At 44.3% G+C, this 13,251-nt stretch overlaps 1 protein-coding gene across 4 annotated transcripts in view; it reads left to right on the top strand.

The window, feature by feature from the left end:
• Positions 1–13,251, top strand: part of LOC131681668 (cyclic nucleotide-gated cation channel subunit A) — a 651,507-nt gene that overhangs the window by 368,974 nt on the left and 269,282 nt on the right. The window contains exon 1 of one of the 4 annotated variants that reach the window (XM_058962618.1): positions 10,839–11,198. The exons of 1 other annotated variant lie outside the window; for it this stretch is intronic. The gene's annotated coding sequence lies outside the window, so the exon portion shown is untranslated. Of the gene's footprint in view, positions 1–10,838; positions 11,375–13,251 lie in introns of those variants that run through there. 2 more of the 4 variants (XM_058962617.1, XM_058962616.1) reach the window with 2 other exon arrangements.

Genomic DNA, 13,251 nt, shown 5'->3' with positions numbered 1-13,251 from the left:
CTTCGACCCAATTGTCGAGGCGGAATAGGATCATTTTCTCGAACAACTTCCGGATACAGGATAGCATTGCGATCGGACGGTACGAATTGTGGTCGGAGGCTGGTTTTCCTGGTTTTTGGATGGCGATGACCTTCACTTGTCTCCAATCGAGTGGGACAATGTTAGCCTCGGGAAACTTATTAAATAAGTTCAACAAGCGTCTCTTGGCAGAGTCAGGCAGATTCTTCAACAAGTTGAATTTGATTCTGTCTGGCTCCGGAGCTTTATTGTTACACGACAAGAGAGCAAGTGAGAACTCCACCATCGAAAAAGGTGTTTCGTTCGCGCTATCGTGAGGAGACGCGGCGCGGTAAATCTTCTGTGCCGGGGCGGAATCCGGACAAACCTTCTTGGCGAAATCGAATATCCAACGGTTTGAATATTCTGCACTCTCGTTAGTACTGTTTCGGTTTCGCAAACGCCGGGCCGTGCCCCAAAGAGTGCTCATCGATGTTTCTCTCGTTAGTCCGTCAACGAACCGGCGCCAGTAACTACGTTTCTTGGCTTTCATCAAACTCTTCATTCGCGTTTCTAACGTCGCATATTGCCGATAGCTAGCGGGTAACCCGTCGTCCCGGAAGGTCTTAAATGCGGCGGCCTTTTCCGCGTACAGCTCTGAGCACTCCTTTTCCCACAACAGGGTGGGAGACCGTCCATGGGTATTCGCGCTGGGTACTGGTTTAGTCTGAGCTTGATTCGCGCTGTCGAGAATCAAGCCAGCCAAAAAGCTGTACTCTTCCTCCGGAGGAAGTTCTTGGGTAGATTCGATGTTGTTGGATATCGCGGTAGCATAGCTCTTCCAATCGATATTTCGTGTGAGCTCATACGAAATATTGATTGATTTCAATGGCCTTGAACCGTTATTGATTGAGACTACAATCGGCATATGGTCGCTGCCGTGGGGATCAGGAATTACCTTCCACGTGCAATTTAACCGCAGCTATGTTGAGCAAAGGGACAAGTCTAAGGCGCTCGGGCTCGCTGGAGGAGCAGGAATCCGTGTCATTTCACCCGTGTTTAAAATTGTCAAATTGAAGTTATCACGAAGATCCTGAATTAAGGAAGACCGGTTATCATCATAGAGGCAACCCCATGCTGTACCGTGAGAGTTAAAGTCTTCTAAAACTAGTCGCGGTGCTGGCAGGGATTCTAAGATGTCTTGTAGCCGTCGGTGCCCAACCACGGTTTTGGGGGGAATATATATGGAAGCTATGCAAAGGCTTTTGCCTTTGGTTGTTACTTGACAAGCGACAACTTCAATACCTGTTATCGAGGGAAGGTTAATTCTGTAGAAGGAATAACACTTTTTGATCCCCAAAAGCACTCCTCCATAGGGGGTGTCTCGATCCAGGCGAATAAAGTCGTGGAAGTTGAGATCTATGTCGGAAGTTAACCAAGTTTCACATAATGCAAATGCATCGCAACTCAAATTATTTATTAAAATTTTGAAGGAATCGATTTTCGGGATGATACTTCTGCAATTCCACTGTAGAACAGTGATCAAATCCGTGACCTCGTTCGATGAGTTAGCCATCGAAGGATACAATCGCTGAGAGGAGGGGCCATTTAGCAGTCAACTGCTTCAAAAATGTTCTCACTGTAGGGAGAAAAGCTAGCATAAGACTTTTAATAGGATCAGTAATATTGAGTTTTTATTATCCAGTCCACTATGTCCGAGAGTTTTATAATTCCAGTGCTGTGATTACTCTCGAACTGAAACAAAGGAACATTTGGGATTTTTGATGTTCCTGGAAGTGCTGGGAGCTCCTTCTCTGAGCTTAATCCTCCGAGACCAGGAGCTAATTGCTTCGGTTTGGTTGCAACACTTCCAATAGATGTCACTTTCGGAGCCCCGTCAAGGGACACCTTCTGGCCTTTACAAGGAACTTTACGAGAGGAAATGTTCCTCCTCTTCCTATAAATTCTAGGCACCCTAGTAGATGTTCCCTCTTGTGGGTTACCAGCCTCGCCCTCGTCAGGAGGCAAGTGAGTATAGATGTTTGCTGAGGATGGTGGCGTAGCATTCTTTAACATTTCTGCGAAAGAATGTTTGGATTGTCCCGCAAGGGAACGTTTCAGTTTATCCCCGCGTAGTTTGTACGCGGGACATGCCGAGATATCATGCAGACTCTCCGCACAGTAAGGACACTTTTCGGCTTGCTTACTGCACGAATCATCTAGATGATACTCCCCGTATTTTCCACAGCGGGCCTTATTGCTACAATGGGTGGCTGTGTGACCCAGTTGTTTACACTTTGTGCAATTCATGACCCGCGGCACAAACAGACGCACAGGCAGACGAACCTTGTGCAAGAGGACGAAATTTGGCAAAGCGGTACCAGCGAAGGTCACCCGATAAGAGTTTGATTGGGGATACGTTTTTGAACCATCCCCCGCAACTACTACTGAGTGCAGACGTTTGCACTCAAGTATTTTCACTGGCTGAAGTAAGCGGTCTCTGAAACGGCCAACCCCGTACTTCAGCAGATCCTCGCACGTCAAACTCTCATCGGTTACGACGCCTTCGGATTGTACTTTTACAGCTGGAATATACACGTTATAATCCCGCGTAAAGTGCTCACAGCAAGCAATATCGTTTGCCTGCTTTGAGTTGGCTAGCAACACCCTTACTTTGTCCGAGTGGACCTTTGAAATTTCGGTCACAGCCGAGAACCGTTCCGTCAGGTTTCTAGAAATCTGAAGAAGATTCAGTGATTTAGTCTTGGGCCGAAAGAAGACCACAAATGGACCAGTTGAGAGTTCTGGATAGCATTTGGGCCGGGGGTGGGGAGCCTTAGAAGTTGAACCCGATTCAACTTCCATTTGACCATCCGGAGAGGGAACCATAGAAAACGTCAACGCACGGGGTCAGCGCCCGCACAGACGGAAGAAAGCAATCAATGTGTTACAAAAGACAAAAACCACTTAGCTTTAAACTGGTGTCCAACGACGAACCGATCCAGCTTATACAGCTGGCTATTGTTTAATCCTCACACGCGAACAAAAGACTGAGGACCGAACTGGCAAAATAACCTTGAATGCGGATTAACACTATTCTTTATCGCCACACACAGCACTACGGACTAGAAAAAACAACCTCTGTCTCGATGGAGAGCTTGAAAACGAATGATAATGATCTTTTGTATACCCCGGTAGATCGTGGATTATCAGAGTCCCGTAAAATGAAAGTCTGAACCAGGTAATTTTACTAAGAAGTGTGTGTCACTCACAAATGAATGAATCCTATTAGCAAAATGTAGAACACTTGCAAATCTTCTTCTACGAAATAAAATGACACTGACGGTTGCAATGATGTGCATAAGGATTACTTGGAAATATCAATACCAAGAAATAATCCTATAGCATAAAATACTCTTGTTTATAATACTACGCTTTCGAACTCTCTTCTCCTCACTACATGATGAAGCTACAAAAAGCACATTTTTGCATCACACATACTCTCACTTTATTAATCACGCGTATAACACATTTTTAGTAAAGATAAAGATTTTAATAAAGTTGAGAGAAAATAAATTAAATGGGGTGTCGATTTTACCCGCAGTGCCTAAAAGATGCCACTTTTTTTTTTTTTTATTCAAATCGTTTATTTGATAAGGCACGTTGCGTTAGCTTAAAGGTGCCAATTTTGTTTTGTTTTACATTTTAAATTGCTTAAAACTAGGGGATTACATATTGATTTTTTTAAAAATGAAACTAATGCGATTTTATAGCTATCTTATATATCTACACAAGGGGATAATATTGTTTTCGTAAGATTAGGGGGGTCATTTAGTTTTTGTGGCAATATGGTTTGACATTTTTATCAGTGAGATTATTGGAGCAAATAATGTTTAATTAAGGGGGACAATTTTTTACGACTAACTTAAAACTAGGAATAACTAGAGGGCATGATTGAATTTTGTAAAGATTCGTAATTATAGTTATTTTTGTGGGTAGTAGAGTTGGGCAATTTCAACGAGATTATATAATATAATAGTTAAAACTAGAAGAGACAAGAAGAGCTAAATGCTTCGTGATGATATTGGGGGGGGGGGTAGGGGTGTACTTCTGGGTATAAGAGTCAGGGGAGGGAGGGTAGACAAAGATGGCAGGGAGAGAAAATTATTTCAGTTTCAGGCATCGTGAGATCAACGGATGGATTACAAACTCGGGTGGCCTTCATCAGGGGAATCATGTACTGGGACGCCGGGTGGTCCTCCTCAAGATGGCAGGGGTTTTTCCAGACGATTTCGTAGTACGGCTCAGATGTGGATCGGCTACATTTCGAGTTAAGCGTGTTATGTTCGTGCCGTAGGTCCCGTGTTTGTTGGCTCATTCGATACAGATGGTTTGATACAGGTGGAAGAGCGTTCTGAGAATGATAAGGAGATAACAAGGGGCAGTTAGACTTGTATATTGATGGTTTTCACAAAGGTGTATATAAGGGACATATAGAGAACATCGCGGCTTGCCAGCACATCTCGAACCGGGACGTTGGTTGGTCTTCCTCGGGCCCGCAGGGTATCCATTAGCCGAGACCTAGCGGAACTGTACTCGGTGCACGCCCAGACAATGTGCTCGATGTCGTGATAGCCGTCGCCACAAGCGCAGATACCACTATCCACGAGCCCAATACGCCGGAGATGTGCATCCAGCGTGTAATGGTTTGCCATGAGTCGGGACATCACACGAATGAAGTCACGACCCACATCCATCCCCTTGAACCAAGGTTTCGTCGATACCTTAGGGATTATCGAATGTAGCCACCTTCCCAGCTCTCCACTGCTCCACGAAGTTTGCCAACTTTCGAGGGTTCTCTGATGAGTAATACTGAAAAATTCGCTGAAGCAAATTGGTCTTTCGTAAACGTCTCCTTCTAAGGCACCCACCTTAGCTAAGGAGTCTGCCTTCTCATTGCCCGGAATGGAGCAATGAGAAGGGACCCATACCAAGGTAATCTGGAAAGAGTTGTCAGATAAAGCACTCAGTAGCTCCCGTATTTTCCCCAAAAAATACGAGGAGTGCTTGCCTTGTTTCATCGAGCGAATAGCGTCAATGGAACTGAGGCTATCCGAAACGATGAAGTAATGGTCTGCGGGTAATGTTTCAATGACTCCAAGGGTATACTGAATGGCAGCTAGTTCTGCGGCGTAAACTGAAGCAGGGTCACTGAGTTTGTAGGAGGCGGTGAACTTTTGATTGAATATACCGAAGCCAGTGGATCCTTCGAGGTTTGATCCGTCAGTATAAAACATCTTAGAACAGTCGACTTCTCGGAATTTATTATAAAAAATGTTTGGAACCACTTGTGGGCGTATGTGGTCCGGAATTCCACTAATCTCGTCTTTCATGGATGTGTCGAAGAAAACAGTAGATTCAGAAGTATTTATGAAATGCACACGGTTGGGATTGTAAGAAGAAGGGTTAATATTCTGCGCCATGTAGTCAAAGTACAGGGACATGAAACGGGTCTGAGAATTGAGCTCAACAAGCCTTTCGAAATTTTCAATCACGACCGGGTTCAAGATATCGCATCGAATGAGCAATCGATATGAGAGTTCCCAAAATCGATTTTTCAACGGGAGAACGCCCGACAGCACTTCGAGACTCATCGTATGGGTCGACTGCATGCACCCTAAGGCGATACGCAAACAACGATACTGAATTCTTTCGAGTTTGATGAAATGTATGTTCGCGGCGGAGCGAAAGCAGAAGCATCCGTATTCCATTACCGACAGTATCGTTGTTTGATACAACCTAATTAGGTCTCCTGGGTGGGCACCCCACCATGTTCCGGTTATTGTACGAAGAAAGTTGATCCTTTGTTGGCATTTCTGTTTCAAATACCGAATATGGCATCCCCAAGTACCTTTCGAGTCGAACCAGACCCCTAGATATTTTACTGTGAAGACCTGAGCGATAGTTTGACCCATTAATAGAAGCTGTAGTTGTGCTGGTTCACGCTTCCTTGAAAATACAACTAGCTCAGTTTTCTCCGTGGAGAATTCGATACCCAGCTTAATAGCCCAAGCAGACAAATTGTCCAGGGTATTCTGTAATGGTCCTTGTAGATCGACAGCTTTGGGTCCCGTAACAGACACCACGCCATCGTCTGCAAGTTGCCTTAACGTGCAGGAATTGTCAAGACATTCATCAATGTCGTTGACATAGAAATTGTATAAAAGGGGGCTTAGACATGAGCCCTGGGGAAGGCCCATGTAGCTAAATCGTGATGTCGATAAGTCACCATGCGAAAAATGCATGTGCTTTTCCGACAACAAGTTTAGTAAAAAGTTATTTAAAGTCGCCGAAAGACCATGCTGGTGCAGCTTCTCTGAAAGAATGTTGATCGAAACTGAATCAAAAGCCCCCTTAATATCTAGGAACACTGATGCCATCTGCTCTTTGCTAGCATAGGCCATTTGAATTTCAGTTGAGAGCAACGCAAGACAATCGTTCGTCCCTTTGCCTTTGCGAAAGCCAAATTGTGTATCTGACAGTAAGCCATTTGCTTCGACCCAATTGTCGAGGCGGGATAGGATCATTTTCTCGAACAACTTCCGGATACAGGATAGCATTGCGATCGGACGGTACGAATTGTGGTCGGAGGCTGGTTTTCCTGGTTTTTGGATGGCGATGACCTTCACTTGTCTCCAATCGAGTGGGACAATGTTAGCCTCGAGAAACTTATTAAATAAGTTCAACAAGCGTCTCTTGGCAGAGTCAGGCAGATTCTTCAACAAGTTGAATTTGATTCTGTCTGGCCCCGGAGCTTTATTATTACACGACAAGAGAGCAAGTGAGAACTCCACCATCGAAAAAGGTGTTTCGTTCGCGCTATCGTGAGGAGACGCGGCGCGGTAAATCTTCTGTGCCGGGGCGGAATCCGGACAAACCTTCTTGGCGAAATCGAATATCCAACGGTTTGAATATTCCACGCTCTCATTAGTACTGTTTCGATTTCGCATACGTCGGGCTGTTCCCCAAAGAGTGCTCATCGATGTTTCTCTCGTTAATCCGTCGACGAACCGGCGCCAATAATCGCGTTTTTTGGCTTTCATCAAACTCTTCATTCGCTTGTCTAACGTCGCGTACTGTCGAAAACTGGCGGGTAACCCGTCGTTCCGGAAGGTCTTAAACGCGGCGGCCTTCTCTGCGTACACGTCTGAGCACTCTTTATCCCACCAGGGATTGGGAGAACGTTTTTGTATGTTCGCGCCGGGTACTGGCCTAGTCTGAGCTTGATTCGCGCTGTCGAGAATCAAGCCAGCCAAAAAGCTGTACTCTTCCTCCGGAGGAAGTTCTTGGGTAGATTCGATGTTGTCGGATATCGCGGCAGCATAGCTCTTCCAATCGATATTTCGTGTGAGGTCATACGAAATATTGATTGATTTCAATGGCCTTGAACCGTTATTGATTGAGACTACAATCGGCAGATGGTCGCTGCCGTGGGGATCAGGAATTACCTTCCACGTGCAATTTAACCGCAGCGATGTTGAGCAAAGGGACAAGTCTAAGGCGCTCGGGCGCGCTGGAGGAGCAGGAATCCGTGTCATTTCACCCGTGTTTAAAATTGTCAAATTGAAGTTATCGCAAAGATCCTGAATTAAGGAAGACCGGTTATCATCATAGAGGCAACCCCATGCTGTACCGTGAGAGTTAAAGTCTCCTAAAACTAGTCGCGGTGCTGGCAGGGATTCTAAGATGTCTTGTAGCCGTCGGTGCCCAACCGCGGTGTTGGGGGGAATATATATGGAAGCTATGCAAAGGCTTTTGCCTTTGGTTGTTACTTGACAAGCGACAACTTCAATACCTGTTATCGAGGGAAGGTTAATTCTGTAGAAGGAATAGCACTTTTTGATCCCCAAAAGCACTCCTCCATAGGGGGTGTCTCGATCCAGGCGAATAATATTAAAGTCGTGGAAGTTGAGTTCTATGTCGGAAGTTAACCAAGTTTCACATAATGCAAATGCATCGCAACTCAAATTATTTATTAAAATTTTGAAGGAATCGATTTTCGGGATGATACTTCTGCAATTCCACTGTAGAACAGTGATCAAATCCGTGACCTCGTTCGATGAGTTAGCCATCGAAGGATACAATCGCTGAAAGGAGGGGCCATTTAGCAGTCAACTGCTTCAAAAATGTTCTCACTGTAGGGAGAAAAGCTAACATAAGACTTTTAATAGGATCAGTAATATTGAAAGTTTTTATTATCCAGTCCACTATGTCCGAGAGTTTTATAATTCCAGTGCTGTGATTACTCTCGAACTGAAACAAAGGAACACTTGGGATTTTTGATGTTCCTGGAAGTGCTGGGAACTCCTTCTCTGAGCTTAATCCTCCGAGACCAGGAGCTAATTGCTTCGGTTTGGTTGCAACACTTCCAATAGATGTCACTTTCGGAGCCCCGTCAAGGGACACCTTCTGGCCTTTACAAGGAACTTTACGAGAGGAAGTGTTCCTCCTCTTCCTATAAATTCTAGGCACCCTAGTAGATGTTCCCTCTTGTGGGTTACCAGCCTCGCCCTCGTCAGGAGGCAAGTGAGTATAGATGTTTGCTGAGGATGGTGGCGTAGCATTCTTTAACATTTCTGCGAAAGAATGTTTGGATCGTCCCGCAAGGGAACGTTTCAGTTTATCCCCGCGTAGTTTGTACGCGGGACATGCCGAGATATCATGCAGACTCTCCGCACAGTAAGGACACTTTTCGGCTTGCTTACTGCACGAATCATCTAGATGATTCTCCCCGCATTTTCCACAGCGGGCCTTGTTGCTACAATGGGTGGCTGTGTGACCCAGTTGTTTACACTTTGTGCAATTCATGACCCGCGGCACAAACAGACGCACAGGCAGACGAACCTTGTGCAAGAGGACGAAATTTGGCAAAGCGGTACCAGCGAAGGTCACCCGATAAGAGTTTGATTGGGGGTACGTTTTTGAACCATCCCCCGCAACTACTACTGAGTGCAAACGTTTGCACTCAAGTATTTTAACTGGCTGAAGTAAGCGGTCTCTGAATCGGCCAACCCCGTACTTCAGCAGATCCTCGCACGTCAAACTCTCATCGGTTACGACGCCTTCGGATTGTACTCTTACAGCCGGAATATACACGTTATAATCCCGCGTAAAGTGCTCACAGCAAGCAATATCGTTTGCCTGCTTTGAGTTGGCTAGCAACACCCTTATCTTGTCCGAGCGGACCTTTGAAATTTCGGTCACAGCCGAGAACCGTTCCGTCAGGTCTCTAGAAATCTGAAGAAGATTCAGTGATTTAGTCTTGGGCCGAAAGAAGACCACAAATGGACCAGTTGAGAGTTCTGGATAGCATTTGGGCCGGGGGGGAGCCTTAGAAGTTGAACCCGATTCAACTTCCATTTGACCATCCGGAGAGGGAACCATAGAAAACGTCAACGCACGGGGTCAGCGCCCGCGCAGACGGAAGAAAGCAATAAATGTGTTACAAAAGACAAAAACCACTTAGCTTTAAACTGGTGTCCAACGACGAACCGATCCAGCTTATACAGCTGGCTATTGTTTAATCCTCACACGCGAACAAAAGACTGAGGACCGAACCGAACTGGCAAAATAACCTTGAATGCGGATTAACACTATTCTTTATCGCCTCACACAGCACTACGGACTAGAAAAAACAACCTCTGTCTCGATGGAGAGCTCGAAAACGAATGAAGATGCCACTTTGTTTTTAATGAAATTCATTTTTCGAAGCGCTGACAAAATTAAGCCTTGTTAAGAATTTTCCGAAGAAGAATTCTGTGTATAAATTATAATTTTATTGATTTTGTGGTAACCCAAAAAAAAAAAGAGTTAAGCTAAGGTGTCGGTTTTAACCATCTACAACACAACACAACTGATCCGTCCTGTCGGACCTATCACCAGTTATGATCGGTGGGTGTGGAAGGAAGCTAATTACACCAACCCTCGGGACACATTTTGTAAGAATTCGGCTTTGTTCGTGCTACGTGATAGTATGTGTATGCCACGTTTTGAATTCTATTTCGTCTTCGGTTTCCTTCCTGTATCTTCATTGGTTGACTATCAAGTATACTTATTACAACGCTGCATTGGCTAGCGTTCGCTGCTGTCGGCCACCCACTGCTGCCTTACGTCCGACTGTTCGATTTATCACCCCTTCCGCAGCACACCAAGAAAAGTGTTTTTCTTCACTACTTTCGGTCGTTCTCGCACTAAATGATGGCCTCAACGGGGCGGCTAATTGATCCTACAAGGTTTAATTAGAATCAGTCTCAGCAGGGATGAATCGAATTAGTACGGGGTTGAATTGCCATTGATGCAAACGCAGTAGACGTCTCACCCGGGTTTTCAAGCATGCTGGTTTATTGCTTGTGTTTATTGAATAAGAATCGCAGAACTCCTAACAATAGAAATGGACATTCTGCTAACTGGACTTTGTCATTTATTCCAGTTATACAAACTCTGTAATCTATGATCTACATTAAAAGCCATTCGCCGTGTCCATACGACCACGTTCCTATTGTATCGAAATAAGCAAGCAAAAAATTACGTTTACGCCAGGTCTCCTATTAAAATTCATCCCTTGCCAGCTAGTCAAGAACACACCGCCGAATTCAAACGATACCATTCCCCATTCATGTACTGCCTAGAAGCCGAATCAATCGTTGCGATAAGTATTCAAATGTTACCTCGGAGGATGATTATAATGATGTTGATGTCCACTGACTGTGTAATGTTGAGACTACCGCCCCGGTACAATCATAACAGTTGGTGGCACGTGAGCGGCGGCGTCCGTATCGAAGTTGTCGCATCGCGCGTTGCGTCTACCACTGTTGCTTCTTGAATCGAAAGAAAAACTACACTATAGGTACACGGTCAGAGGAGGAAGGAACGATCCTCGCTGCGAGAGTGTGTGTCGGTGCGGCCCCGTCAAAGTTTGAACATCGTCAGTTGTTTTTTTTCGAGCGCCTCATCAACGCCGCTGCCGTTCAAGTTCAGTTTCGACCGGTCAGTTGCACGGAACTTTACTCTAACCTCTAACGCCTCTTAGGATTCACCCGGGGAAAAGTTAGCGCGCGAAAATTATTGCTCTTTGCGGAAAGCCTCTTTACCGCCGTTCGTTACAAGCGATGCCTGAGGTTGAAAAAGCTTTTCGGTGCAATGTGCGTGAGTTCATCAATCTTCGTCTGAAGCAGGGAAACCCAGCCGGTGAAAAAAGTGTTTGTTTTGCTTCGGAATAGGCCCAGGGGAAAATTGCCAAGCAAAAGGGTTCCCTTGTGACCGGGTTCGTTCATCCGGATACCGGGCGGATTGATTCTCAATTAAACGCCGATGAAGCGTAAGTGATTGATATGATTCGATGCGTGAAATGACGAAGTGTTGGAAGTGTGCCGGGGGAATCTGTTCGTGCCCAAAATATGGTTCATCGGAAGGTCATGTTTTTTTGCTATGGCATTGAAGCCGAAGATGGCGGGAAGTGATGATACAAGCCGAAGGAATATATGTGTGTTTTATGGCAACTAGGAGCTGCGCCACGATATGAGTTGGGGTGTTTCTTCTTGTTTGGATGTTATCAAATGCTTTAACATTCAGCAACGGTGATTGATTGAAAAATGGGAACAGAATAAATAAATAAATTAAGTAATAGATAGCAACCATAAGTCATCGCGGTATGAATGGACTGTCATTAGCAGAAACAATATGGTAATAGATTTGAATATGGTAGGTGCAGAGAATCTCGAAACCCTTGTTTTACCTAGAGTAATCATTCTAACGTATTTATTGAAATACGTTTTACCGCCGGCGTCGGCGGTAAAACATGATGATGAGTTATATTCTATCAACGACCACGCAGTTGACTTGGGCGGAACGCCCAACTCCTACCAGCAGAAGGCAAAGGATTCTTCACTTTTCCTTTCAATCATGTCCGTATGAGTCTGCCTAGTTCTAGTTTTCCGTTTGAAGTTTATAACTGATTCGCTCTAGAATACCTATCCGTTTTTCTATATCATTGCTTTCGTTTCTCTTAGTCTTAAATTTTCCAGAATTAGACAACAAAATCGATGCAGTAGAACCTTCCGGAATTATAACATTGTAACAAAATTCTGTTTTGTTACAAAATGGTGATAATTTTTCTGAAAATAAAAAATCCTTCGTTCACGAAGAAGCCAGTTTAAAAATAATGAAACCGCAACATTGCGTTTGAAGTTTCACATCAATATTTTGCAATGCTGAAATGAGTAATATTCGACCCATATGTAGTCATCTTTCCGACGCCATACTGACTATCTTCTGAGGTCGCAATAGTATCATGAATATCATCCATGTTGACGACGTGCCAATCTTCCCTCTTTAGTAGCCTCTAACCTTGTACTCCTTTGCGACAAACTGATGGGCCATTGCTCCAAAAATCTTCAAAAATGTAACATTCCCTTCATTGGAAATGCAAACGAAAGTAGAAGATGCGATTTCAACTGGTGAAATACCAACACCAACGCTAAGGCGCATTCTGATAAACGTGACATGTGCAATGAAAGTGCATTCGGTACCTACGTATTGAAAATATATGCACATGTTGTCTTTTAGGGAAAACTCTGCACACGCCAAAACTGCACAGTTATTCATGTCATAGGACACCTTCGGCTAATTAGTGCTGTAACTTCAGTTCTGCTAGTCAGATTCATTTGAAATTTTGTACAAACATTCATGACGGAAGGTACATTAAGAAAACGCAAAAAAACAATTTGAATTTCTCGATCGACTCAAATAGACATAACACCTTGCGTACAATAATATGGTCTGAGACTGTGGATGAGGGATATTTATCTTTCGTTGGATACAATTGAAAAGGGATATTGTCATGAGAATATAACCACCAAAGTATGAATTTTGCTAAATTATTAGCACTTTATACCTTGTGGATGACGATATAGTGTTGCGATGGTCGACATACGCGAAAAAGTCTTTGGATAACATGAAGCGCGCTGGGCATAACTTTAGCTAGTCAATATTCCGACATTCGCGCTACATGTCCAACCAACTGAAGTTTGTCGTGTTTCATCAGCCTTCCGCTGGCAGCATGTTAAAATTATTGGTGCAAGTCATTGTTCAAGCGTCTGCGCTATTCTCCAATTTCTATTGTACAGCCGAGTATTAAACGCAGAATTCTTCTCTTAAACACACTGGTAGTACAGAGAAACAAGAAGAATCAGCAAG

Source organism: Topomyia yanbarensis, chromosome 2, assembly GCF_030247195.1.
Source record: "Topomyia yanbarensis strain Yona2022 chromosome 2, ASM3024719v1, whole genome shotgun sequence".
Taxonomy (NCBI): domain Eukaryota; kingdom Metazoa; phylum Arthropoda; class Insecta; order Diptera; family Culicidae; genus Topomyia; species Topomyia yanbarensis.
The sequence above is the reverse complement of the archived record's forward strand: the minus strand, read 5'-3'. Positions and strand labels throughout refer to the sequence as shown.